Below are 24,800 nucleotides of genomic sequence, written 5' to 3'. Positions count from 1 at the left end.
AGGTCCCCCTTTCCTCACACTTGAGGCTCGCAAAACAAAGGGGATGTGGGTAGCAAAATTACTGCTGAATAAGCTCGGCCCTTTTAAACCTCAGCTTCAGAACATTAACTATGTTGACAGCTACCAGCAGAATTCAGGCAAAGAGATGTAAGGGGGAAGTGGAAAGAGCTGGATGTCTCAGTGCTTTTTCTTTAACTGAAGACCAGTTGGAACACCTCTCCTTAGCTTCAGATTGGTACTGATTTAAAGGAAAGGGAGAATGGCTGCTGCTGAAAGCAACCCATTTTTAAAGTCACAGAAGAAGGGCAAAGTTAGTGTGGGTTTAAAATGTAATATTTAAATATGGAGTTAAACAATAACACTCCTGTTGCAAAGTGCAATAAGAGTTAGATCTCCATGGAATACTTTAGGGCAATTCCTGTTCTGCTTTAGCGGAGTTACGTCAGTGCTTCGGTCTAGCAGCTTTGCTTGCATTGGTTATAGAGTGGAATGCTGCAGCTTTGAATAGGCTTGCCCTGCTTCTTGGCTGAAGTTACCACAGGTAACACACATACATAACAACGAACTCTAAATTGGAACAAATCTGAGGAAACACTGCAGCTCTGGCAGAGACCATATATGGCAGTGATAACAATGAAATCACTTGTGCTTTTGAAATGGTTCTGGAGATTCCCAGATCTCTTAGGTGGGTGACCCTAGGTTCTTGGTGATCATAGGAAGAGACTGCCTGCAGGATCAGTCCCTAGGTTTATGCATTCCAGCATTCTTGTCCCTGAAAGCCCTCAAGCAGAACCTCAATTCGCCTCTTCTGCTGTTGTTTTCCAGAGGCTGGTAATTTAAAGGGCATGATGTCTGTGATTTTGGAAGCAATATGCAACCCTCGTGACTAGTAGCCATTGATGGCCTTATCCTCCATGAATTTGTCCAGTCCCCCTTTAAAGCTTTCTGGCTAGGTGGCTAGGTGGCTATTTCATCATCTGCTGGTGATGTACCGGTACCATGTTTTGTCTTACAATAAGATTTGTTAACCTTCTGTCTTGTAGGTTACTCAGAGGGTCATTCGGCATCTAGTGCTGCTTAGCACTGTCATTAATTACTTAGGTTTACAAAATTGGAGAAGCAGTTGCAAATGCTTCAGAGCACGGGTTCCTAAACCATGGTTTGTCCATTAAAAACATACAACATCTAATACAGGACGTTGCAATGACTACGGCATTTTATTAAATTTCTTGATAGTGAATGGGGGTGGTGGAATCAAGCACACCCAGACTTCTGAACCCAATCTATCAGCCCTTAAATTCATCCAAGCCAAATCAAGGTGCTTTATGAAATGCTGAAATAATAATAATAATAATAATAATAATAATAATAATAATAGTTTATTGCTCCCAACAGAATATTCAAAACACAATAAAACATCAAACATTAAAAACTTCCCTAAACAGGGCTGCCTTCATATGTCTTCTAAAAGTCAAATACAGTGGTACCTCAGGTTAAGGACTTAATTCGTTCTGGAGGTCCGTTCTTAACCTGAAACTGTTCTTAACCTGAAGCACCACTTTAGCTAATGGGGCCTCCCACTGCCACCGCGCCACCGGAGCCCGATTTCTGTTCTCATCCTGAAGCAAAGTTCTTAACCTGAAGCACTATTTCTGGGTTAGCGGAGTCTGTAACCTGAAGCGTATATAACCTGAGGTACCACTGTAGTTTATTTCCTTGACATTTGATAGGAGGGCGTTCCACATGGTGGGTGCCACCAGGCCCAGACAGAGGGGGCGCCATATGGGCCACTTGGCCCAGGCCTCCGATTCCAAAGCGGGCCTCAGTCAGCATATTTATCTATATTTTCCATTTTGTCTTTATATGCAGATACTGTTCAAGCCTTGAAATAAAATTATTTGTCAGCATAACCTTTGTGAAAATTATTTATATATTTACTTATTTATAAGACTTCAGTTATCCCCAGGGTAAAAAAAGGGGGGCACATTATCTACCTGGCCCGGGCCTCTGCCTGGCTCTGCAAGGCCCTGGGTGCCACTACCGAGAAGGCCCTCTGCCTGGTTCTCTGTAACCTCACTTCTCACAGTGAGGGAACCACCAGAAGGCCCTCGGAGCCGGACCTCAGTGTCCGGGCAGTACAATGTGGGTGGAGACACTCCTTTAGGTATACTGGACCGAGGCCAGTGTTGGTCCAGGTATACTGGACCGAGGCCAGTTCCCAGCCTTGGAAGTGTTAATTTACTGATTTTTTTTAAAGAATAAAAAATACTGCTTTTATTTATTTTCATGGTACAGAAGATAAATTTTGAGAAAACAATTGTTACAACAGTAAACAAGTACTTGTCATGATAAAATTACTTATACCAAGAATCAAAGTTCAGCCCATCACCGGTTTTCCAACATCTGGCTATCTCAATACGCGCAGCAGTCAATAGAAAGGCTAAAAGGTCATATTTAGGATGATCATGAACAGATGGGATCCTAAAGTCAAGTAATGCTAGTGCAGGGGACATTTCAATCATTTTGTTGTGTATCAAGCTTATTTCCTTGAAGACAGCATTCAGAAGGGTTTGATGATGTCACAACACCACCACATATGTAAATATGTACCTTTGACTGCGCATCCCCTCCCAACAATTGGGATTGACTTCCTTACATATTCGGGATGCCCAATGTACAATTTAGCACACAGGTCGGTTGTTGCCCAGGAAAGAAGGAAATTGAATCATGCTGCCTTTTTGAAGGCTACCAGAAATAAATAGCAGTAAACACAGACTGTTGTGCCTCCTACATATACAGATACTATGACTCTGAGCAGATGTGATGAGTGGGAGCGTGTGTCATTGCATAATGCTCTCTGCATGTCAGAACAGCAAAATACTCTATTTAAAAACACAGCAGGAACTTGGCATCTAATTGAACACTCCCACAGAAAATACTAGTAATGGGAGGCAACAAATTCCAGTGGAAACCTGTGCGTAGTCTTACACGGAAAATAAAAGCGATGTATTTTTTCAAAGCAGCTAGTATAACAATAGCAACCATGTATACTTAAAATAGCAATTACTGTTAGGCATTCATGACAATATTGAAGGGTGTGCTTGTGTACATTAATGTTCAGAATCATCACAAGTGCTGGGATGAATGCACTGTGTTGTAAAAGCAACAAGGGGAATTCATATCCAGCCTATACAATAAATCATGGGGAGGAAACGTGAAAGTGATGGGTTAGGAAGTGAGGGATTGGTTCAGCTTCCTGAATATCGCTTCTCCAACATTTGAAAGCACTCCCATTGGAATGAGTCACCTGTTAGGCAGTTTGTTTTGTTAGCAGAGCTAATGTAAAAGTTGAAAGGCGGGAGATGGAGAAATCGAGACATCCAAGTTCTCTCTGATACATTGCCAAAGAGAGTAGGTAAGAGTGCTCCACATTTTAATGAGATCAATCAGTAACTGGAAGGGAGAGCGGCATAGCAGCTTTAAAAATAGATGCAGGAAAGTGGGAGAAAAGCAATAACATTATTGGCTGGCATTTTTAAAAGGCAATAATAGCTTCCCTCCTTGTTTAAGCTGCTACAGCTGTTGCGGTGCTACTTAGTTCAATGCAAAAAGTACCCTTTTTTATAGCTGAACATCAATATATTGGACATTGCCTGTATACCTAGTAAGAGTGGATGGACTAGACCAGAGCATTATTGGAAACCTTGGGAATTCTGACAGCAGGGGACCCAGTGCTGATCACATGAACAAGCAAGGTATTTAATACAGCGGTATCTCGGGTTACATACGCTTCAGGTTACATATGCTTCAGGTTACAGACTCCGCTAACCCAGAAATATTACCTCAGGTTAAGAACTTTGCTTCAGGATGAGAACAGAAATCTTGCGGCGGCGGCGCAGCGGCAGCAGGAGTCCCCATTAGCTAAAGTGGTGCTTCAGGTTAAGAACAGTTTCAGGTTAAGAACGGACCTCCGGAACGAATCAAGTACTTAACCTGAGGTACCACTGTACTTCTAAGACAGGGGATGAGATCCAGCAAGGCATCCCAGTAACAGCACTTAATCTAATGAGGAAACTACTGAACAGAACTAAATGCTCCCTAGTGATATTAAATAATTATTAAATCAATGGGATGCAATTATTATTGATTCTGCTTCCCTTCCTACTTAACCTTAGTTCATTAATACTTCAGAGCAGCAGTATATCAAGGCAGTAGCAGAAGGAGAGAAATAAGTGACGATGTGCAAGAAATAAGCTTGTATCGTATTTCTGTACTCTGTGCTAGGGATTATTTTATTTTACAAATCTAGCCCTTGCTCTTCAGCCAGTTACCAGGGCAGTTAAGATAATATATCTAAGAAGAGTGGTTCATGCAGGTAAGCAAACTAATGCTGTGCAAGGTTTTAAAAAACCTACACTCCACAGCTGGTGGTTGTAGATTAGAGTAATCTAATATGCCCTATCTTCTCTTTGCAATCAGCTTCCTCTGAATTAAGACAGGTGCTAATATTGATGGAGCTTATGTAGCCACTCTATAAGAGACTTGAGCAAGTTCATTTGAAGTTCATTTGAATTTTTAAATTATTTTTGGTGATGTTGGAAGCCATGGTGGCAAAATGGCACTGGGCATGTATAGAGAACAGCTTTAGGGCAGTGCCATCATGGGCAAGCTTGTAAAACTGCTTCATTCCCCCCCTTACACACACACATTTATGTTTACGTGTGGCATGGTGATTTTAAGCGGTATTGAATTTATAGAACTGAAGATTTATTCATTTAAAAATGAAATAAATCGATTGCAGGGTTTTTGTGCACTTCTAAGCAGCCCATTATAGTCAAAAGCACACAGGTCTTCCTTACAGCATGTTTGCATCATTGGTCTCACTTGTGTTACCTGAGTTGAACAAAGAGTTGAACAAAGTTGAACAAAGAGATGAAGCTTTTCATCTCTGCTTATTTGATTATTGGTTTTAAATCAATATGTTCTTATGCAGGTATTAAAACTGTCTATTGCAATGTTGTTCCCCAAGATACTTTGCAGTGAACTCTGCAGTTAACTGTGTTGGCAAAGAACCAATACTGCTAAGAGCTGCTAATCTCTATGGACATCATCTGCTCTCGGTAATCAGAGACTGAAATTCGTTTGTCCAACACCTGCATTTACAGTCTGGTGCAGATGTCAGTTGAGCCGTTCTTTTTTGGTGTCCTTCTGCCTCAGTTGTGCAGCTGGAAGAAACAAAGGGAAGTTTATCACAGAGAATAGAAAGCAGGAAAAGGCTGCAGTGAAAGAACAGCTGCCTCAAACACCTCAATAGTCTATTCCTCTCGCTGCTCTAGCAACAACAAAGTGCTCACTGTACTGCTGTATGATAATTTTAGCTCTCCATCTTGGGGAAGAACGGCTTGTGGTCAGCTCTGGCATCATGAGACAGCAGCTCATAGGATCAGATGCCAGGTTCCCTGATCATAGGACTGAGTAGCAAGGTCCCAGTGCCAGGGGTAGCTAGGCTAAGAGTACAGAACCTTTTCCGGCCCAGGGGCTGCATTCTCTCCTGGCTAACCGTTGGAGGTAGAGACTGTGTGTCACTGGTTGATTGGCCCACTATACCTCCTCCTCCTATTCTCTCTCTCTCTCTCTCTCTCTCTCTCTCTCTCTCTCTCTCACACACACACACACACATATATCCATTCAAACCACATCTTTATGTAAACACACATATATACCTAACACCCAAAATATGCTTCAGAAAAGCAGTTTAGCCTTTTTACTCTACAGAGGTCACCGACAGCAACAGAGCTTTGATATAACTGGGGGGGGGGGGCCACATCCTAATCTTTTAAGACACTTTATCTTCTGCATAGGGTTGCCTATGCTGTATTGTTTTTAATATTCAGTTGGAAGCCGCCCAGAGTGGCTGGGGAAACCCAGCCAGATGGGCGGGGTATAAATAATAAATTATTATTATAATTATTATTATATTGCCATATTTCAAAAAGTGAAAATCCAGACACAAAAGTTGTTGAGCTTTTTTCTTCTCTTTTTGGCAGAGTTATTGTTTTTAAGGAAAGCCCAAAACAATACTGCCGACATGGGTTACCATACGCCCAGAATTTCTGCGATTTCTGCCTGGACACTGCTTCCGACTGCAGTATTCCAGCTACGTCCAGGAAATTCTGGACGTATAGCAACCCTACCCTTGTGGAGCTCCAAGAGTGCAAAAGGAAAACCTGGACAGAGTCTTAGTAGGAAAGGAATAGAGCTTAGTTCAAATCCTGTTCTCTCTGCAGTGAGAGATTGGTTGGCACTTGCGGAGTTTCTGTTACTACATCCATATACCCTATCATTCCTCCAAGGAGCTCAAGGTGGCCCATGTGATTCTCCCCCACCTCATTTCCCCTCACAACAACCCTGTGAGGTAGGTTAGGCTAAGAGATTGTGAGTGACCCATGGTTACCCTGTGAGGATCATTCCAGCATAGGGATTTAAACCCTGGTCTTCCAGGGTCCTAATCAAACACTCTAACCACTGAGCCGCACAGGGACACCTTGGGCCAAGCTGTCAGTGTTGCTGTGTTACCTCTTGTTTTCATGGCAGTGTTTTGCCTTTCCCTTTGCAGCTCAGGATTCATATTATGCCAGCTGTAGTCATGACTTGCCGATCAGAAGGTCGGTGGTTCGAATCCCTGTGATGGGGTGAGCTCCCGTTGCTCGGTCCCTGCTCCTGCCAACCTAGCAGTTCGAAAGCACCTCAAAGTGCAAGTAGATAAATAGGTACTGCTCCGGCAGAAAGGTAAACGGCATTTCCGTGCGCTGCTCTGGTTCGCCAGAAGTGGCTTAGTCATGCTGGTCACATGATCTGGAAGCTGTACGCCAGCTCCCTCAGCCAATAAAGCGAGATGAGCGCCACAACCCCAGAGTCGGCCACGACTGGACCCTAATGGCCAGGGGTCCCTTTACCTTTATCTTCCAGGGTCCTAGTCAAACACTCTAACCACTGAGCCGCACAGGGACACCTTGGGCCAAGCTGTCAGTGTTGCTGTGTTGCTCTTGTTCTCATGGCAGTGTTTTGCTTTTCCCTTTGCAGCTCAGGATTCATATTATGCCAGCTGTAGTCATGCCACAGCAAACCCCCCCCCCCGCAACATAGCAGTAGCATTGGACTTGTCTGCTCATCTGTGCATTAACCTTTTTTAACCCATCTGGCTATAATACAAAACTAAACTGCTTTGCTTCGAGTTTCTCAAAAGAAAACTGTGACCCGATACTTGTTTGGTGGAGGGCAAATTCATAAAGGCCCTCAGAGCTTAGATAATGAAAATGAAAATGCATAAAGCCGGAGGAAAGAGAAACAATGTAAACTAACAACACCCTTAAGCACCGAAAGGATCAGCTGCAGAAATTTTAGAGCCGTAAGCAACCTTGGGTGGCGAAATCTTGGAAGACAGCTGAGCTGCTTGCAGACTGACAATGGAAGGGCCCCCATCTTGATATCTCATAGTGCTCTGTGAAAACAGAATATGTCAATTACAAGCATCTAACATGAACAGATCCTGCTCATCTCATTGTGAAAATCCAATATAATTTGGTGCTGGGATTGGGGTTCTGGGGCCAGGTGGGTTTCTGGTTGTTGAAATGGGGGGGGGGATGCAAAGCATACAGTGAGTGAGCTGATTTATGTTCTCTTGTACAAATTCCAGAAATATGGACCAGAATGCACTGGTATTAGGATCAGTGTGTCAAAGTGGGATGGAATGACAAGGGTTCTTAGGCTCAACTTTTGTCTATTTGCTAAACTATTGGACTGAAGGAATTGGGTGTGATCTCTGGGTGATTTTAAAAACAGAGAACAGATTGAAAATTCACTCAATCAGAACATGATGGGAAAGGGGAAAACCTCCGTACCATTATTTGTAATTAGGTTAACAGGATTGTGGATTGGGCCGTCTGTGTATTTTTAGAAGGATTATCTTTGCTGCTAGTAGTCCAAGCAAGTTAGAGTGTGAGAATGAATATGTGTCTCCTCAGTCATCCAATAAACCTTCCAGACAAATTGTCATTCCTGGCATTTTTCAGATAAAAGAGCAGAACATAGCTTACAAGGTGGGTTGGGTTGGGGGAGGAGAATTGTTTGTTTTGTGTTTGTATGCTTTAAGAAATGAGCTTCATTGGCTTTGAAGTAACATAAAATCTACCTAATTCCCACCTTCCAAAACAATCTGCAAACTGAAACACAGCAATGACCCTTCTCCAAATTTTGCAATGCAGTCAAGTAAAGTGTCCAAAATGCAGGCGTTAGGTAAATTGTACACAAAAATGCAGATATTCACGGAAATAACGTACAAAAATGGTATATTCTATGCACTGTTACTCTGGTCCAGGGGTCTGCAACCCGCGGCTCCGGAGCCGCATGTGGCTCTTTTACACCTTTGCCGCGGCTCCGGGGCGGATACTAGCGAGGGGAGGAGGCGCATTGTGCGCCCTGACACTCCCCACTGTGACGGGCGCTGTACTGGCTGTGATGTCGAATGGGGGCGGTGTGTGCGTTAGTCACGCACTGTCCCGACGTCACCTTCCCACCCGCTGTCAGATAGTGGCTCTGGAGATATATTTGTTTTAAATGTCGCAATGGTTTTGCGGCTCCCAGTTTTTTTTCTTCTTCGGAAATGGGTCCAAGTGGCTCTTTTTGTCTTAAAGGTTGCAGACCCCTGCAGTCTGGTCAAATGAAACATGATGTTTGTCATGTAATTTGTCCTAGCACGCAAGATTCTAATGAAATAGCTGAGCTGGATTTGCAGCAAGATTTGGGGTTAGTGGGATTTAACCCTTTGTCCCTGTACTGGTCCTGATTCAGCATCAAGGGAGATGTGCTCCCATCCAACTGGATGCTGTGCGGAGTGGTCGGTCAGGTAAGTAGATGGCCATGCCCTGCCCCCCCCCCCCGGGCCACCACAGATTGGCTCATTGGAAGGACAGGTTAGGTGGGAACCTGTGAGCCCCTGTGGTGGCTGGAGGAGATGGGGAAAACAATCTAAAATGGCATTGCGCGTCCAGGGGAGAGAGGTGGCGCCACATCAGGCCGCCACCACCACTCACCAGCAAGACGGTAAGCAGCCCTTCCCATGCCGGTAATTTGCAATGAGAAGAAAGTGTTAGCAAAGTCAATGGATGATGTAGTCCAGATGGGAATGTCTTGATAGCACTTTACTGAGAAAACTGCACAAACATAGTGAATAATTTGAGGAGAAAGGGTTTTGCCTTTCTTAGTTCCGACTTTGTACATAGCAGGGAGACGTCCCGCCAAACATACACAGAAAAAAAATCCCTCAGAACTACACAGCTAGGCAGACAATGGGCTACCTCACTAGAGATCATTTCATTCTGCCTGGTTGCTGAGCAACCCCTCCAGCTGACTTTAACAGGAACAAAATTAACCTTAAGTAACAAACTGAATAGCCCCTGCCATTGCACTTCCAGCACAAAGCACAATAAATGCATTTACAAATTATCATTTCTACGTGACAGCCACTATGCGTATACAATTGAGTTCACATGATTTGTGCAATAACCCATTTCCTCTTCTGGAGACACGGGGCACTTTCTGTGAATTAGGTTTCAAATGTAACACTTGTTCCCCCGCATTAATAAACTTCCTTCAGGTGATTCCCTAACGGACTATTGTCCTCAGCACTTCCACTCTGTTCTCAGCACATTGTGCAAGAAATCACGTGGCATTCTGGGCAGGCTGAAAATACTGTGGATATTTTTATGGCAAAAGGGTAATGAGTAATACATGGTAATGACTAATGCTTTTACTAAAAAGGAGAACTTCCACATGTTTCAGTTTCTGGGGTTTGGGTAATGCATTTCCCTCCACGTCTTTACATTAGAACTGGATCCTCTCTCGGCAGCAGGCAGAAATCAAGAGGAGATGCTTCTGCCATGCAGCTTATTCATAAAGAAAGTGATGGTCTCCTTGATTCTAATACAAGAGACATTTTGTCTGTAGCTACCATTTGTTGAAAGACTAAGGGCCCGGGAGAACCCAAGTAACATCCAAGTTACCGATGAAAAGTTTTTTTTTTTCTTCAAAAAAAAATTATTGGTTTTCACAATATATAAACAAACACACAAGATAAAACAAACATAAATCATAGCCTTATTGAAAATTACACTTATCAACTTTGTTAAGTGACTTCCTCGCTTCCCCTTGGTTGAATTTCATTGCATGTCCTTTTAACGGTTTTCCAAATCCCAATTCTTATGAAATTTAACTTAAACATTAACATCCTTAAATCTTCACATTATGGAATTAAACATATTAGTTCATCACTTAACATAAATAAAATCCTAAGCCAATTAAGTATCGGCAAGCTGTTTTCAGTTAATTTAACTTAACATATTTACCGTAACTAAATAATCATTAAATTTGATCCACTCTTCCTGATACTCCTCCTCCTTCTGGTCGCGGACTCTTCCAGTTAGGTCGGCTAGCTCCAAAAAATCCATCATCTTCATCTGCCATTCTTCTATTGTTGGTAATGCTTGGGTTTTCCACTTTTTAGCTAACAAAATACAAGCAGCAGTTGTGGCATACAAAAATAATTTAACATCTTTCTTGGGCAATTTCAAACCCGTTATTCCAAGAAGAAAGGCCTCTGGTTTCTTTATAAATGTATATTTCAACATTTTTTTCAATTCATTATAAATCTTTTCCCAGAAGTCTTTCACCTTGGGACAGGTCCACCACATATGATAAAAGGTTCCTTCCTTTTCTTTACATTTCCAACATAGATTGTCACAGTTATGATATATCTTTGCTAATTTTACAGGAGTCAAATACCATCTACATCATTTTCATTATATTTTCCTTTAACAGAGGACATACCGATGAACAGTTTAAAAGCCAAATACACTTCATTCAACAGTCTCTTCAATGCTTCAGAAATGACATGGTGATGCTGGTGCACTTTCGAAGTATGAAAGCCAACCTGTCTCTCCTCCATTCCCCTACATTACGTTAACTGCATCTTGGAACCAAATATGACCTTCTAATCCACCCTGACATATAGACTTCTTCAGTGGAGGTGGCTGTCCTGTATGGGGCAGCCACAGTCAACATGCTCAAACTTGGTACACTTAAGTGGTCTGAAGAACACGCCCTTCGTGTGCAAAGGAGTTTGCATCTATATCCATTATTATGCTTCTAGTCAAAGATTTTTGGTGTGCAGCTGAAAGAATGAAAGCAGATTAACAGCTGCCTACAGCCCCTCATAGGGACGCGGGTGGCGCATAGGGACGTGGGTGGCGCTGTGGGTTAAAGCCTCAGCGCCTAGGGCTTGCCGATCGAAAGGTTGGTGGTTCGAATCCCCGCGGCGGGGTGCGCTCCCGTTGCTCGGTCCCAGCGCCTGCCAACCTAGCAGTTCGAAAGCACCCCCAGGTGCAAGTAGATAAATAGGGACCGCTTACTGGCGGGAAGGTAAACGGCGTTTCCGTGTGCTGCGCTGGCTCACCAGATGCAGCTTTGTCACGCTGGCCACGTGACCCGGAAGTGTCTCCGGACAGCGCTGGCCCTGGCCTCTTAAGTGAGATGGGCGCACAACCCCAGAGTCTGTCAAGACTGGCCCGTACGGGCAGGGGTACCTTTACCTTTACCTTTTACAGTCCCTCATATGAACATAAGAACATCCTGACCATGCAGATCAGTTTCCTGCTCTAGCCATGTTTCTATGGGAAGGCTGTGAGCAGGACTCGGGTGCAAGAGCACTCCCTATACCTGCAATTGCTACCAACTGATACTCAGAGACATACTGCCTCAAATAATGAGGTAGAACATAGCCATCGTGCAGAGTAGCCACTGATAGTCGTATCCTCCATTGGTTTGTCTAACCCTCTTTTAAAGCCAGCCAACCTAATGGTCATTGCTATATATTCCAGTTTAACTATGTACTGTATGAAGCCAAAGTGGTTTTTTTGGCTGCCAAAATCTTCCAACCTTCAGCTTCAATGGAGTGTTCCAGTTCTAGTACCTCGGGTTAAGAACTTAATTTATTCTGTAGATCTGTTCTTAACCTGAAACTGTTCTTAACCTGAGGTACCACTTTAGCTAATGGGGCCTCCCGCTGCCGCTGCGCCACCGCCACCTGATTTCTGTTCTCATCCTGAAGCAAAGTTCTTAACCCGAGGTACTATTTCTGGGTCAGCGGAGTCTGTAACCTGAAGCGTCTGTAACCCGAGGTTCCACTGTATTATAAGAGGGAAGGGGAAAAAATCTTTCTCCACACCATGCAGAATGTTATACACCTCTGTCATTCCATATTCTCCATTTTCTAAACTAAAAAGCTCCAAATGTTGTAACCTTTCCTTATAAGGGAGATGCTTGAATCCCTTGGTTTAGGCATCTCCCCTTTTGGTTGTCCTTTCTGAACCTTTCCTTGCTCTACAATGTCCTTTTTGAGAGGATGCAACCACAACTGTGCACAATACTCCAAGTGTACAAATCCACAGATTTGTGATGGCCTCATATGCCTCCAGACCATTCCTGGAACCAAATGCAGACATTATATACAACTTGGTCACTGTAGGTGTAGAAAGTTTCATGAGCTTTGGAGTTACCATGTCTATTGCAATGGGATGATATGCCATCTTAATCTATTGGCAACTGTATTGAAAAAGGAACTCTACTATTTAAAAAAAAAGTGAGGTGTAAATGTATGCACCCCACCCCCCTGGAGCAGGAATCCTCCTTTGAGGGTACACCTTGGCTTCTGCCTCTCTTCTGCTTTTCTCCTCTAAGCAGGAAGGAACCCACCCAAAGGAAATTTATTTTTCTCAGTGGTGACCTGCAGTCTTTGGGCCAAGCTACACATGCCCCTGAACACATATCTAGCAATTGCTGCTGCCCTAAATTAAAATGAAATATAAATAATTGCAGGCTCCATTCCTTCCTCCAAATTTTCATTGGTGGTGCGTAGGAAAGGGTTGTCTCCAACCACCCTTCCCTGTGCCTTTTTAAAAGCACAGTTGGTGATTGCTGAAGATATCATCACCTTTGGCCTTCAGTGTTCCATTCTTCAAGTTTTCCCTGGAGGAAAGGCAAAGACCAAAGCATGTGTAAGACAAGGGAGCGACCACCAAGGCATAGTGTAAGCAAATTTTGCTTCCTTCCTTCTTTCTGACCAAAACAGATGAATGAGAGGAGGAGCTGTGCTCTTGCTGACACAGCCAGCCTCCCTCTGGCTTCCTGCCCGCTTGCAGGAGCAGGCTGGGAAGCCACAGAGAATAGATCTTTCTAATGCAAGTTTCAGAGAATTGCCTGTTAGTGAGCTCTAGCTTCCCCTTCTCACAAATGAAATTTCCAGAGTTCCCATGCAAGAACTGTTGCTGTCAAGTTGGTTTAGCAGCACCATCCAGCGCATGCTTTCTCAGAAGTAAGTTGAATGGTAATAAGATGCAAAAGTAGAGTGGGAGCAGGGTATTGGTTTGTTTTTGTTTTATTATGTATTTTGTGTTCTCATTTTGAATTTTTCTGTTGGGATTCGCCCTGGGATCTTCAGAGGAAGGGCAATAAACAAATGTAATACCTGCAGCAGCAAAGTGCTTTTCTAAGAGCTCACTGAAGAATCACAGTGAAAAAATATCTGACCCCATTAAGAATCAACTAGGGAGCACATGCCAAGTCTGATTAAAGATGGACAAATCTGTCAAATTTAAACTTCTTATTCAAATCTTCAGTTCAACACACCACATTGCAATTGTAAAATAGAAGTCCTCATAAAATTCCAGCAGAATTTATTGTGCATTTTACCTGTAATTTTGCCAATTAAAAAACCCCCAAAATTTACTTGCAGTAGCAGGAATTGAACAGTCTGAGAAATCTCTTCACCCCATGAGCCATTTCCATCATGAATCCTAGAAGGCACTCAACAACACAGTGACACAGCAAGTCATGTCTTCAACCGTGATTGTATATAATAGCACCTGGCTACTATGATTAAGCCACCTGACAGAGGTATTGAGCAAAGCCAGTTGAACACTTCAGGTTTCCTACTACAGTTTCCAATCAGAACATGAAAAGGATTCCTTGAGTCAAGCGTACAAACTACACCTGAGTTCTATTTTAAGGAACGTGAACTTTCAGTGGTTTTGTTAGTACAATTCTACATGGAATGGAAGTGGAAAGGAACATCACTGGGAGAGGATTTCTTGCCTCCCCATCCCAGAACCAAGGACAGCTTCCTGACCATGTTGGTTTTCATAAAAGGCTTTGGTTAGGACTAGAGGCAGAGTGCACTTCTTATTCTCTGCACCTTCATATTCATAGTGCAGAGAACCAAGTCAACATGGTCTTATCTAGGTAAAGGTAAAGGGCCCCTTACCATTAGGTCCAGTCATGACCGACTCTGGGGTTGCGGTGCTCATCTCACTTTATTGGCCGAGGGAGCCAGCGTACAGCTTCCAGGTCATGTGGCCAGTATGACTAAGCCGCTTCTGGTGAACCAGAGCAGTGCATGGAAACACCGTTTACCTTCTCGCCGGAGCGGTACCTATTTATCTACTTGCACTTTGAGGTGCTTTCGAACTGCTAGGTTGGCAGGAACAGGGACCGAGCAACGGGAGCTCACCCCATCACGGGGATTCGAACTGTCGACCTGCTGATCAGCAAGTCCTAGGCTCTGTGGTTTAACCCACAGCGCCACCCGTGTCCCATGGTCTTATCTAATATACTGTTATTTGGAGTCCCTTCCCCAAAGATGTATATCGCACAGAGCAGTTTCTTCTGTGTTTATGGTGTCTTTGTCGGGTATTAGTTATCAATGGAAAGAACCGAGGAGTTTATTTTGGTCTTGAAAAGCTGAATAAGACACAGAGCACTTGGCATAGTGAGTGGACCAGCCCTGAATTCAACACACAAAAGTTGGAATAATGCAAGGAACAAGTTAAACCTGAGATCCAAATTCCATTCATCAGCCTATATTTAGCAGAGGGAAAGCAAGCCTTTAAAATAGTGTTTGAGTTGCAGCACCCATTTTTCCAGCTTAATTTATGTCAGGTCACCATGTGACATAAACTGAATGGGCTTAGAATCCAGCCTAAGTCCCCCACTCTCTGGTCCCATCACCACAATGCACCCCGGAGCACCCCCTTTTCAGAGTTTATGCCAGTTTAAGATTCACCAGGACTGGTCTCAGCAAGGATCAGGAAGATACATTGGCGTATCTCTGGCTGAGCCAACCATGAGACAGTTAAGCCACTGTAGAGCTCAGCTGGAGACCTGATGGATCCCTTTCATCTTGCTGTAGGATTGCTGGCTTAATCAACTTTGCTAAATCAATTGTACTAACACCTGTTAGTACAGGAAACCATTGTCTTCATTCAGACTCAGATTAATAGTATCAAACTACTTGATGTGTTGCAATTCAGCAATTTAATGCTGGAACCTCCAGTTGGATTATTATTTATAAATAATATTTTTATAAATACTAATTATAAATAGTAACACAAAGCTATGCTCTCTTATGGAACAAAGTAATCATCTGTTTCTACTCAAGTCAATTTAAAAACTCACATAAAGAAATAAAAAATTACTTCACTATAGCAGGAAATTGGCAGTCTTCCTTTATTTGGCTGCTGGTGATTTAAAAATAGACATTGATTGTTGTTGTTAAAGGTTTTGTGTTGCAACTGGCAATTGCCTTAGGATTGTTTTTGTTTTAAAAAATCCCAATTCATTTAAGGTTCAGGATTTACTGAAGAACTAATAGGCTTTTCTAAGGAAAAGTAGTTTTCACAATAAATCTTCCTTCGGATTGCCAGTGGCCAATTCGCCAATGCTGCTATTTAAACAATGCTTCCTTTTAAAATTTATATCCTGACCTTTCAGTGCTTGTGCACATCATGGTGGCTAGCAACACTTTTACCCATCCATAAAAATGCAATACAATTCCAGATCAGCTACAATACAGCAGTGACGGACTCAAGCACAGTAAATTAAAACAAAACCACTGGATTAAAAAAAAATATCCCATAAAAGGAGCAAAACCCACCCCAATAATAGGAAGGTTTTCGTCCTACGGCACTGCCCTATAATATTCCACAAAACCTTTGTTCTAAATAGCATTATATGTTCTTAATCATTTTAAAACAATGTTTATTATTATTTGATAGCTATTCCAACTTTCCTCCAAGGAGCTCAGAGTGGCATACAAGGTTTCCTCCTTCCGCATTTTTTATCCTCACTAGAATCCATTGAGGTAGGTAAGCTTAAGAGGAAGTGATTGGCTGAAGTTTTGTTTCCATTGCATTGTCCTTACTACTTTGTGGTTTGCCACCCTGGATTGCTTAGAGAGGGAGGAAGGAGGGAGGAAAGGAGGGGGGTGGGCTGGATAGAAAATTAATAAATAAATAACAATAATGTAATAGTAGAAACAACAATTAATAAAATTGTGTCATACTGAGCCTCCTATTCTATAGTTCCAGATATGTGGTTATAGAAACCATCTCATTTATGTAGCACCCTATTTAATATCCCCCTTTCCATTGAAGTCCTCAAACTTCCTTATGATGACAACAGACACGTTCAAAATGACAGAAAACCCAGCCCAGCTGGAGTTTGATGTTATCTCTGTCTGCCTCTCTTGCTCTCCTGCTCTTTCTCAAAGAGCAATTGGTAGAAGCTGCCACTGCTGTAGTATGGAAGGGGGCTGGGACAGAAGGAACTTGATGTCATGTTCGTAGGCTTCCTTTCCAGGTGTAGTTGGTGTTAAGATGATCCTGTAGAGAGGAAAAGGATAGTCCAACTGGAGTGTCCATTTGGTGCAGATGAGTCCCAAGATCAGTTGCACAACCAAGTTTTCTGGGAGTGGAAATGTTCTCCTACTAGTTCCTGAATATTGTTGTTTCTGAAGCTAGGTTTGTGCCCATTTATACAGACTTGTCTGTATTATCTAGTACAAGCATGTCCAACTCCCAAGAGACTGTGATCTACTCCCAGTTTTAAAAAAACTGGCATTGAGGAGGATCTACGAGTAAATTGCGATCTACTGGTTGGACATCCCTGATCTAGTAAAAACATTCTGTGTAGGACAACTCTTAACATTCATCCTCAGTCTGCAGTATTTCACCTTTTGAGGCAGTGTACATTCTCTTAAAACACAATGCAAAGTTCCCATTAGGTCGCTGCTTGAAAATGGCATTAAATCTTTCTCCAAGTTCAGCGTGGCTCTGGGCCCAGCCTTTCCAGGAAAGTCTGAAGGGGTACACCAACATGCTTCACATTTTCCATTACGTAGTAACGGGAAAGGAGAGAAACACAGAGAGGCAGAACCAACAAGAAAATGTATCAGGCTTTGAAAAAGTCCTACAGACAAAACTGCTGTATGTATAGTAGTTGACCAGTTAATTGGCATCATCTCCAAACTTGTTTTTACTTGTACTGTATGTAAATTTAATAAATTGTTAAAACAGATGATTCCCTAAGAATTCCTTAAGTGGGACAGCCCTAAATTAAAACTGAAAGATTACTTTGTTTGCCTTAATTAAGAGTGTAGTCCTATTAATAATAATAATAAAATAATAAAAATAATAATAATAATAATAATAATAATAATAATAATAATAATAATAATAATAGAATTTATATACAGCCCTATTCCTGGGCGTCTCAGGGTAGTTCACAGTCCTGTCTTTGCCAATTGATGCTGGAGGGGTTAGAATGATGCAAAGATACCTCTTCATGGGCCTCAACCAGCGCAGTGATGGAGGCCCCACCTGCCGCAGGTGGTGAGAAAGCAACCACTGGCAGCAGCAAGCAGAAAACACTAGCCAGTTGTAAGAGTAATGTCAGAGAAGAAAGAACTGCATCACTGCCACTATCTACCCACTTCCTCTACTTGGGGCTGGGATGTGGCGGTGCATCTCCTGCCCTATTCCTCCTTGTCCCCCACTTGGGATTCCTCCACAGGTAGTTCTTTGAATCATATGCAGAGTGTTTTTCTCTCTTTCAGCACTGGGTAACTACAGCAATCACTGAGTCTATTAGATCATCGCTATATCTACTTCTACTATATATTTTGAAAAGTTGTCCATCTGTTCTCTACGCAGTTGGACACTTCTTGAGATAGCACCAAATTTGGCAGTGTGGTTCCTGAGATTGAGGCCCAGGTCTTTGATTTTCAGACACCACTTTGAATCCAGATGGTGGATTGAATCTTTCAAAATCACACTGATTTTGACATCACTTAAGATATCTCAACTGCCATGCCTCTGCTGGATGAATCCTGCTCAGAGAAGGACATGGTACAAACCCCAAAGCAAATGTTACAGAGAAGAAGGCTGTGTCAGTGACCAGAGAGAAATACAGTATATGGGGTATCCCAGGCCTTCAAGAGTCACAGGATTGGAGGCAGAGGGTGAGCTGCCATTGAGTCTATGGAAGCACTGGCTCCTAAAGGTGCAGTTCCAAAGTCCAAAGTGCCTGCCTGAAGAACAAAGCTCCTTGGAGGTAAGGGGCTACTCTGTATGAATCTATTTCTCATAAGCAGCCCAAACTCCTTGGGCAATCCAGATGGCCTGAATCTGTGCTCTGGGAAAGACTCTGAAGGTTCGTGAGAAAAGCATAAAAAAGGGCCACACATTTGGCAAGTTGAAAATGGTTTACTTACAAACTCTCAAAAGGTCAGTGTCATGTGCTTTTTCATACAGCATTAAGACAAAGTTGCACAGCTGTAAAGTGGTGAAAGTTTCTAACTTATTGGAGTAGGAAGAGGTTTCACACTGAGCTTCTCAGGTGGAGGGGTGGGGAAACAAAGGCTTGATTACCTGGCAGGACAGTTTACTCTGTGGTCTTAACGATTTCATGCATTGATTAGACTTAAGCATATTGACTATGAGGTTGGTTATCCTTCAAAATACTGGAATTTGGAAGAAGGCACAAGAATCTTTGTTAAAAGTTACTGATCCAATCTTAAGTACATGTAGTAGAGAGCAAGCCCCCAATGAACATTTACTTCTGAGTAAAACATGTATATGATTGTGCTGTATGTACTGTTTTTATAGCTGTGCTGATATCTGCCTCTGCTTCAGTTGAGATTAACCACCACCTCTTAGCTCTGTTCCCACAACCTGAGGCTTATCAGTTCCTGATTAAGCATGAATTAAAACTGTGGGGGTGGGAGTGGTAGGGATGGAATTCACTCTTTATTTATAAACTGTGTAACCCACATTTTAATTCAAAGTTCTCATGGTGGAGAACAGCATGTAAAACACTTTGTGATCTAATACAGCAATTAAACCATCAAATGAAGAACATAATAAAAAACAGTATAATAATTACAAAAAACCATGAGCAGAACGAGTAAAGCAGCAGCCAATAAGGCTACAGTTTTTTTAAATAAATAAATCTATCCAATGAAGTACATCTTCAGAAATGTATAGATGGGTCACCCGTTCGAAAGAGGGCAGAATCCCAAGGTTGCCCATCAAGCAGTAACCAAGAATACCCTGCCTGCAATGACAGCCACCGGACTGGAAATTTTGCCGCTGAGTTTGAGTGCGGCATCGTGGTTGAAGACTGCAGTCCAGTGCAAACGTCCTTAGTCACAAGACCTAGTGACCACAGGCGGGACGTACTCCGAGCAGAAATGCGGGGAATCAGACTGCGCGGGCGTTAATTTAACCAAGACCGGAGTTGCCTCCCCAACCCAATTGGGTGCTCTTGCGCTCGGGTCCTGCTTGCGGGCTTCCGTCGGCATCCGATCGAGCACTCTGAGGACAGGATGCTAGATTAGATGGGCCACCGGGCTGATCCAGCAGGCTCTTCTGATCTTGCCCACCGCATACGAACCTCTTCCCTTCTCCACCCTCTCTCCCCTCCATGGAACAACCCGAAAGCTAAGCGATCCCTCCTGTCCAGGACGCGTCCACCCGGCGCAAAGGGTCTCCGGAGTCGTCTCCCGGGCTAACCTGCGCCGCGCGCAACCGACTCCGCATTGCCAGGGAGGCACGTCTGTTTTCGGCGGCTCGTACCAACCGAAGGGAGATTCCAACCACCTCCCTTTGGCCAAAGCCGGAGGAGGAAAGCGAAAGCACTCCTGCGGGGCCCTGGGCGGTTTTTAATTGGCCTTTCTGCCACGAGCTCCCAGGAGATTGGCGGAACGAATTGGGAGGGCGGAGGAGCAGGAGGAGAAGAGGGAGGGAAGCTGTTGCCTAGGTGATGCGCTCGCCCTCCCCCTTCCCGCGCGCCGGGGAGGGAGAGTGCGCGCGCCCGGCCGCCTTTCGCCAGACAGGCACACTCGCCGCAAGGGGGCTGGCGCCGGAGCGACCTGGGCCCCGGAAGGTACCGTACGAGCAGGAGTTGCCGGTGTCAGGGGCAGGCCAGGGAAAGCCGCCGCCGCCGCCGCCGCGTTGGTTGGCCAGAGGAGGAAGAAAGAGCCTGTGGCGGCTGAGGGAAAGCAGGAGCTGCTGTGGCTGCCGCCGCCGCCGCCCTTGCTCGTCCAGGTGAGTGTGTGAAACGCGGGTTGCGCTTGGCTTCTGAGGGGGAAACCACTGACGTTACCTGGACTGGTGAGGTAAGGAGAGAGAGAGAGAGAGAGAGAGAGAGAGAGAGAGAGAGAGAGAGAGAGAGAGAGAGAGAGAGGAAGGGTCTGAGGGGAACTTGCGGGCTGCCGGGCTTCCCTGCCCCGCCACCCGAGCGCGAGGGGATGTGAGAAGGGGTGGGTGGGTGGTTAGAATCGCCGTGTCTGCTGACGCAGCGAGCCGCCGGGCTGTGGGAGCTCTTGGTGGGGAATGTGGCGCGGAAGCCGCTGGAAATCGGCTGTTTGAAGCAGCCCCGGATTGCGGCGGCGCCTGCGCGCGAGCGCGTGCCCAGCTCCGGTCGAAACCTTCCCCGCGCGGACTTTTACGACCCGGGCGTGTTTATTTAGCAATCAAGTCCCGCCGGCTTCTGTGGGGCTTCTTCCTCCTTCGTGACTCTGCTGATCCGGGATTGTAGCCTGACATGGATTCTGGGGCCGTTGTCCCCAACCGAGACCTGTTTTCTTCTCTCTTACCCGCCCCCCCCGCCCCTCTCCCTCCGGGAACAGCTCACTCTTGTGTGGGACATGGCAGTGTGCTGCTGTTGCTGCTACTGCTGTTGTTGTTCCTGTTGGTGTTTCATCGTAGTAAAGGCGGCAAAGGTATTTCTCTTCGTTTTCTCCCTTTCGGTTGCAACACCGACTTGCTCAACAGGCAGCGGAGTCCGCCGTCTGCTTCTGCCTTCCTTTTAGCGGTCATGTGAAATTTAGTCACTTCTCGCTCTTTTTATGGGCCGGGATGAGTGAAGGCTTCAGACAGAGGGGCTGGGGACGCCTCCGAAAGGGAACGATAAGCGCTTGAGCTGTGAATGTTTAAACTTAAGATGTTATCCCTCACTTGTATCTCTCCTTTTCTGCATGCAAGGCTAATCTTGCTTGACTTCATACTGCGAGGCGCAGCTCCTCCCATTTTACAGCTTAGCGACTGAGAGTAAGAACTGATTTTTGAAAACAAGTTTCTGTTTTACATTTGGGGTTCTTGTATTTAAGTACAGCTTTTGTTTTGTTGTGTATATACTTCTAGGGTGGCTTCGATTGCTCTGGCAAAAAGCTATTTCCCTCCAGCCCTGTTTCAAGTTCTTTTTTCTATTTCTGTCTCTCTCATTCAGCAGCTCCTTGCTGTTGTTTTAAAACATGTTCAAATGTTGCATAAGAATTTCCAGAACCTCACTAGTCTTGAGAATGGAGTTAAATGGGCATTCCTAGTGTTCCACTGTTAAAGATTTAACACTTTCTGGGAGCATTGCTTTGCTGAACATACTTAACTCCTGGACTCTCTTGTTGACTGACACTAGAGTTCTTTCTTCACATTGGATCCGTATTTCTAAGCATAGTTGATCTGTTTCAAGCACTTAAATGAGGAAGGGGAAGTTGCTTGGGTCAGTTGTGTTCTCTGTTTCCAAATCCTCCTACCAGCTCATTATGAGATTTCTCTTAGCAAGATAACAACTTCATTTCTGACAGCTTTAATGCACAGTCACTGACTTTGGTATCATATAGGGCTGGAGCTCACCTGAGTGCCTGTAGTGCATGCTGTGCTAATATTAGTGTTGTCTTTCATTACTGCTTGTAGGCGCACATAGCTGCTTAAGAGTGCAATCCTAACTCACGCCCCTTGCAGGAGGGGCTACATGGAGAGGCAGAACCACAGCCCTGATGCTCATAGTGGTTCCAGCACAAGGTGTGGGATGCACTGGTGGAGGAAGAGGAGTGGGGGGGGGGAGCACACTGCCCCTGGCAATGCAATCCCCAGGGTGCCATAGCGGCTGCCCCACCCACCCTGCAGGCTGCACACCCTGCCCCCAGGATGTGCACCAGCCCCGCCCCCGCCTGCTCTCCGCCCCCCCCCCCCGTGTCGGAGCATGAAGCTCCACCACGGGTGGGATGGCAGAATAATTGGGCCTGATCTGTAGCCAATGTTGCTGCATAATGACTTTGAGACCAGCTTGGGATCCAGCACAGACTGGCTTGGGCCTCCCCTCTCCCTGAACACTCTATGTTGAGGATTTCTGCTGGTGGGGAACTGACCATTGTGCCTTCTGCATTTCTAGTGGGCATAAAGGGGAGGTTGGTGCTGACAAAGTGACGTTTGTGTCACTCTGTTGGGAGGCTGGCTGAGCCAGGGGGAGAGAGACTTCTGCTTGCAGTCAAGAAGGGGTGTGTCAGTACAGTGGTACCTTGGTTCTCATAATTCGTTCCAGAAGTCTGTTCCAAAACCAAAGAGTTCCAAAACCAAGGCGCACTTTCCCATAGAAAATAATACAAAACAGATTAATCCATCCCAGACTTTTAAAAACAACCCCTAAAACAGCCATTTAACATGAATGTCACTTTCTAACGAGGCCATTAATCCATAAACAATGTACTGCAGTCACACAATCAATCAGTAGCTGAACTGGGTTCTGCACAGTCACAAAAACAGAACAAAAAGAGTTGCAAAAACGTAAAATAAATAGCAAAAATAGACCTCAGTGTAACACTCAAAACAGAAATGTGGCGCTCAAAACAGAAGCATAACACTCAAAACGGAACACATTCAGCTTCCGAAAAAAGTTCGTAAACTGGAACACTTACCTCCGGGTTTGCAGTGTTTGGGTTCCAAGTTGTTTGAGTACCAAGGCATTTGAGAACCAAGGTACTACTGTATTCTGAAATGTTGGCCTGAAAGACAAAGCATTAACCAAGATAAATAAATAATCATAATAACTTATTTCTAAACCATTTAGTTTTTGAAATGTCTTAAGTGTTGCACAAATCAACATAAAAACACAAAAGCATTACAGTAAAAGCTGAGGTTAAAATACCACACATAAATCCAATGGTGGTGGTGGGAAATCCAATGATTTGGGGAAGCCTGCAGAAAAAAATGTTTGCAATACATCTGAAGCAAATAGTGGATGTGATGCTTCATCTTTAACAGAGGGGGAGGGCGTTTCAAAGTTAGAGTCAATAGCAGAAAATGCTGGTTTCCTGGTCATATTCTGTAGCATGTGATGCCACAAGAAATTGTATCAGCTCCTAGTCTTACAGGGACAGATAACCTGCTTCTGAGCTATTCAGAGCTTTTTATATGTTAATAATCTGCTACCTTGAACATGGCCTGTTAACTAATCTACAGTCAGTGTGTTTCCCTCAGTGCAGCATAATACATGCATGTCCACCACTCAAAACCAGTCTGATGGGAAGCCTGTGTAGAGCACTTTCTGTAGTTTAAGCATGAGGTTGCCAACTTTGTTTTCTTTTTATAATATACTTCTGTGTGATGTGTGGTTGAATGTACACATTGTAGCTCACTGCCTGTAATTCAGTAAGGAATACTAATTTTCCAGGGCAACTACTGGAAGTGATAGGTTGTTTTGGGGGAGGGGGTACTGCTCATGTTTCAGTTGATGAAGAAACACTTCCTATGAACTGATTAGGAGAAAAGAGTTTTCATTTCAGGGATTAATGGAGACTAACTGGTATAAATTGTAGCAGCAAATGCCAACTGTAGTGGAGGGCTTCTGACTTGTGGTTTGGAAGGTCAGTTACCTGATTGCATAAACTGATTTTGGACTGCTTTGGGAGGAAGCTCAAGCTACAAATTTAATAAATACATAAATAAATCATAAAGAATAATCACAGTCCCATCGAGCTTTAGACCTGCACAGTCTCTCTCTGCTCATGTGGCAGCATTTGACAGCTATTGCTTCCAATTTCTATTAAACTTGACATGTTCTTCAGTCAGCTAAACCTGATCATGGAATATCACGATCTATTGTCACTTTCAAAACAAATCATCTTCAAACCATGATTTCTGATGCTGGCTTGTTTAAACCAGCTGTAGTTAGTGGCCATGTTCGCACAATCAAATTGAGGCTTAATAAGCTGAGGTCCAGATGAGCTTAATGTATGGCTTCATGTATTGTCTGATTGGCAAAACCATAGTTAATGGTTTCCAGATGAGTCAGGATCTGGAAGCCAACTTTAAACCTTGGCATTTGTTATATTCTGGCAGCTCAGAAAAAATAGGAAGCAATGGCTAGTTGTGGGTTTTGGAAATCTTTTGGGACGTATGTGTGGTGAAAAAGCAGGAGCAAAAAGGCTGTGTATGTAGGTGAGTGAAGCATATGCATGATTGTTTGAATGCAAATGTGAACAATGATCAACGGTTTGAATGAAACAACAAGCTGATTTTAAAGGAAACTGAAATTAAATGTGGAAGTGTTCCTTGATGCATGGGAAGGGAAACAGG

General features: G+C 44.0%; 1 protein-coding gene and 1 long non-coding RNA gene across 10 annotated transcripts in view; one reads left to right on the top strand and one right to left on the bottom strand.

The window, feature by feature from the left end:
• PIK3CB (phosphatidylinositol-4,5-bisphosphate 3-kinase catalytic subunit beta) overlaps positions 1-24,800 on the top strand; it is a 100,396-nt gene that overhangs the window by 6,542 nt on the left and 69,054 nt on the right. The window contains exon 1 of one of the 8 annotated variants that reach the window (XM_083742070.1): positions 20,213-20,492. The exons of 2 other annotated variants lie outside the window; for them this stretch is intronic. The gene's annotated coding sequence lies outside the window, so the exon portion shown is untranslated. Of the gene's footprint in view, positions 1-20,212; positions 20,493-20,825; positions 21,170-24,800 lie in introns of those variants that run through there. 5 more of the 8 variants (XM_083742069.1, XM_083742076.1, XM_083742077.1 and 2 more) reach the window with 5 other exon arrangements.
• Positions 5,034-13,968, bottom strand: LOC310846111. Of its 2 annotated transcripts, XR_014565131.1 has the most exons (4): positions 13,841-13,968; positions 13,046-13,080; positions 7,418-7,501; positions 5,034-5,225 (listed from the first exon to the last, which is right to left on the bottom strand). It is a non-coding gene; the product is annotated as an uncharacterized lncRNA (long non-coding RNA). The 2 variants fall into 2 exon arrangements; XR_014565132.1 differs by lacking the exon at positions 13,046-13,080.

The sequence above is a fragment of the Podarcis gaigeae genome (genome assembly GCF_964106915.1).
Source record: "Podarcis gaigeae genome assembly, chromosome: 5".
NCBI lineage: Eukaryota > Metazoa > Chordata > Lepidosauria > Squamata > Lacertidae > Podarcis > Podarcis gaigeae.
Note: the sequence above shows the minus strand (reverse complement) of the source record. Positions and strands in the feature narration are given on the sequence as shown.